The sequence below is a fragment of the Elaeis guineensis genome, chromosome 5, assembly GCF_000442705.2.
Source record: "Elaeis guineensis isolate ETL-2024a chromosome 5, EG11, whole genome shotgun sequence".
Lineage (NCBI taxonomy): Eukaryota > Viridiplantae > Streptophyta > Magnoliopsida > Arecales > Arecaceae > Elaeis > Elaeis guineensis.
Genome location: NC_025997.2, coordinates 27,712,580 through 27,717,357, shown reverse-complemented (window position 1 = coordinate 27,717,357; position 4,778 = coordinate 27,712,580).

The window sequence follows — 4,778 nt, the reverse complement described above, 5'->3', positions numbered from 1 at the left end:
TTAGCGACAGTATTTACGTCGCTAATGCCATCGCTAATAGTTTTTTATTTTTTTACAAAATTCATAATCAAATATTTTAAAATCTATTTTAATCACAATAACAAGCAATGATATTTTCTGAAATCTATTATAAATAAAATAATAATAATTTATCATAATTATAAATATAAAATTAATTATATTATATTAAAAATATAAATTAAATAATTTTATAAATCTATACTGCTTTACAAGTATCAAAATTACATACATATCCAAAAAAAATTATGTGAGATCTTTCTCATCATCTTCCTTATCCTCTTTCTGTTTCTGTATGTCCTCTCTAGCAACTCGTAGATGAGAGCCCGATGTCCTAGCATCCTATAATAAAAATATAAAATATTATTAATAAGTTTCGATACGAAAATATATATATCAATATGAAGACGTATATTTTGATATACTACTTCGATTCTCGAACAGATTATTCCTATTTCATTCGATGATACGTAGCTATAGACACCTCCGATCCATCGATTGGATGGTTAGATTGAATTAAGTCTCATTTTCGAACTCAAACCTAAATATGTAAAATTTTTAAATATAAAAATTTAAAATAAATAAAAAAATTATACCTAGACTTATCTGCTGTGATGGCTGGGACAATGAGCCTAGCTGAGCATGCAGATGTGGATCCCAGAGAATCTCAATGACTGTATCACAGACAGCATCTCAAAAGCTCTGAGTCGCTGGCCGTAAAACCTTCGCACGACCTCCTCCACATGTGCATCACCCCATGTTTGGATCGTCGAGGCTTGAGAAGAGTATCAAGCTGCTAGAGGATCGAAGCTATGGTCGAATCTTATGACTCAGCTCCTACTCACCCCCTTCAATGGCCCTGAGCCATCCCTCGAGATCAAAGAGGGGTTGAGAGGATGGGTCCTCACCGTGCCGCAATACGAGATACTCTGTTTAATCCATCTATAGAGTTCAAAAATTCATTAGTACATACATATCAGTATATATAAAAATTTAATAAATAATATTTTAAATTTGTTACCACGATCTATCGAGATCTAGGATCTATGTAATCACCAATCCTCCTAGACTGGTGTATGGCCTCCTATATCTGCAACTGCCCTAGTGCACGACCCAGCTACCGTGTCTACAATAAATAAATAATAAAATTAAATTAATTAAAATATATATATGATCAATTCAATATGAAACTAATTTAAATATAAAATTTTTATCAATCTATCAATCACAATATGTGTGCCAATGGAGTTGCCAGTGTGCTTAATCGGATGCTACTGGATGGATCGATTCTATAATTACCTATAGAATTAATTACCTATAGAATTAATTATAATTTTCAAACTATCCAAACTAAATAGTCAATTGATCAATGTATATAATTCTCCGATCTGTACAAAAATATATAAATATACAGATACCGTAAAATATGTATATTAATTAAAAGACAGATCTATCGTTATATGCAATACAATATTTTTAAAATTTTTAGAATACTAAATTTCTAAATAAAAGACATCATTGCAAATGGAGACAGTCGGGATGCACGTCTGACACATGCGGATTTGGAGCATGCTAGACGACTAGGCCATGCCAGCACACCAGCATGGCATCCAAGTAAATCCCATCCTAGAGATTCTAAAGTATCGAGCAAAATTGCAAATAGGATTGAAAACGGGCCAGACTAGGTCAGGCCACACCCCTCCGTGAGTTCGATCTAAAAATTTTTTTAGACTTTGGGCCAGGCCTAGGGTCTAAAATCCAATTGCTGTGCTGTTTTAACTGCCATCGGAGTAGATGAGCGAGCCAAAGTCAATCCATCGATGGTAGTCTGATCTCGAACCCCTACCGTCGAAGGCAGTAGGATTACTCTCGCTGGAAAACTTTTCGAAGTGGTTTCACCTTCCGAGAATAATATTAATTTTAATAATATTATTAAAATTAATAATGTTATTAATAATATTATTAATTTTAATAATATTATTATTAATATTATTATTAATTTAAATTAATTAAATATTATTAATTTAAAACTAATTTAACTAAATTTAATTAAATATTATTAATTTAAAACTAATTTAACTAAATTTAATTAAATATTATTAATTTAATTTAAATATTAAATTTAATTTAATTTAATTTTATAAATATTAATTTAAAAATATTAAAAACGTTAAACAGTGGCATTTGATGATCACTATGGAGCCACCGCTGCCACCGTCACTAATACTCACCAAACTTACAGAGGCGACGCTATGCGGTAGGAGATGGCATTGCACGGGTGAGAAAGAGGAAGGCGGGAAGAAGAAGTGGGGAGGCGGGCCGGGGGCTCGGAGAGACGGATCAGATGCTCGAGGCTCGAAGAGGCAGTCAGGGGCTCGGAGAGGCGGCCAGGTCGAATTTGATGGTGGGAGAAAGAGGGGGATCGGAGGCAGCCGAGGGGAGGTAGGTGAGGGCTCGAGAGGTGGCCGAGGGCTCAAGGAAGAAGGAGATGGTCGGAGGCTCGAGGAGGCAGGAGGCGATCGGGGGCTCGGAGAAGCGGGATCCAGTAGTCGGGAGGTTGGGGAGGCGGTCGAGGTTTTGGAGAAGTGGGATCAAGTGATGAGGGAAAGAGGGAGATCGGAGGTGGGGGAAAGAGGAGGGTGGCGGCGGGATGAGCGAAAATCAAAAATCGATAGGGGGCCTTTAGGGTTAGTATTAGCGATAGTAAAATTTTCGTCACTATAGCCGTCGCTAATAACTATAGTGATGGTGTTTTCATATCTACTGCCATCAGTAATACTTTTTGCGACAGTGTACGAATCCATCGTTAAAGCCCATCAATAAAAATTCTTATTAGAGACGGCAAAATTGCCATTGGTAATGTTGTCGCTAAAATCTATTATTAATGATAGTAAAAATATCGTCGCTAATGTTTGTCGCTAATATCTTAATTTTTTATAGTGAATTATATATAGATGTACCTATATAATTTATATATATTTTATATACTGATATGTATATTATGCTTTGATGAATTGATGTTGCTCAGATTATGATTAATGGGTTCTTATTAATTATTGATATCATGTTAAGAAAAAATATGACTTAACATAATTGATGGAATATGAGCAGCATCTGGGTTAGTCATTTATGCAAGAAACATGGTATGTATGCTGGATCAGGCTTGGACTAGGGTACAGTATTGTGTTTGACCTACCACAAGCTGAAGTATGATTGTGACTAATCTAATTTGGACTACTTGACCATACAAAAAAGGTGGTGTGTATGATGGATCAATCTCAGGTTTAGAGTGCAGTATTGTATTTGGCCTATCATAGGCTAGAGTATGATTATAATTAGTCTAATGCCGGAAAGACAAACATAAATTTTGTGTAATTTTATAAGTGGAAAAAGGAGGAGCATATGTACTAGTTATCAATATACAAAACATGATGTATCAACCATAAGCTAAGATATCATATTATGGTTATCGATTATGAGTAGAAGTGTGATTTATTTTTGGCCTAAATGGATAGAAGTATAGTTGTGACTAATCTAGTATTGAAATCAAATCAAAATGATGAACCATATTTAATTAAAATATATCTAGAGCAGTCGGTACATGTGAAACGTGGTATTTGTAATATCAACTATGGGTTGAGAGGTAGTTGACAGCCATGGATGGAAGTATGGTTTGTATTTAGCCTACCACAGATTGAAACATGGATAGATCTAGTCCGATATCGAAATGATAATATTATCAAGATCAAAACTATGTTAACCAGTTGATAACAAGTAATCTCATTGAATTTCTATTAAATACAATAGTTGATTGATGATATGTGATGTATTTAATAGAAATGTGGTGTTATTATTCAATTATCAAATTGATATATGAATCTTACTATCTTTCTATTAGCTATATACATATATTTATGAAAAACTATTTTTGTTCTCCTAGGTCTTGCATGATCTCTAGGACTTCACTCTAGGGTTCATGAGATCGTGTCACATGATCGACTAGGGTGATAGGTTTGGGGCATAATAAAAATAGTATCAAAGCTTAGGCTATGATCATTTGGGACTGTGACAAAAAATGATAGAGCATGACATAAGTGATATCGAAACTTAGGGTGATCACTAGGGATTGTGACAAAAGTAATTCATAAGATTTAGCTTTCGATGGATAATTTGTATATCGAGTTATAATTTAAGGAGTTGACAAATGTATGACTTTATTAGTTCAAAGATTATTTTGCAAACTCTAAAAAATTTGGTTGGTTTAAATCAGAGTGTGCAATGAAAGTATATTAGTGGTTAAAGTTATTTTGAATTTAGTCAAAAATATTAGCTCTAATTTGGAGGGTATTATGATAGAGGATTTGATTTTTTTTTCCTCATTGAAGAAGATAATTTAGGATTTTGAGGACAAGATAAGGGTTATGTATCCATAAGTATGAGCTTTGAGGTATATTAATTTTGAGGATGAAATCATTTTAGGGAAAAGAATGTAAGGGACCTATCCATCGATCAGCCCACAAGACTCCATAGGCCTAATATTTTCTTAACACAAATCTTAGAGCATGACAAAACAAAAGAAAAAGATGGAAGAATCAGACTCCTGGAAAGAGTCTGACTTCTTCCTTGATTCCGGTAGACGAAGGGAATTAGGACTTTGTTTTTCACTTTATTAACCCTAAATTTTGGCTGTAAAAATCTAGCTTCACCCCCTCTGTAGCATTCACATTTGAAAATATTTCAATTGGAATTGTGATTCAAGT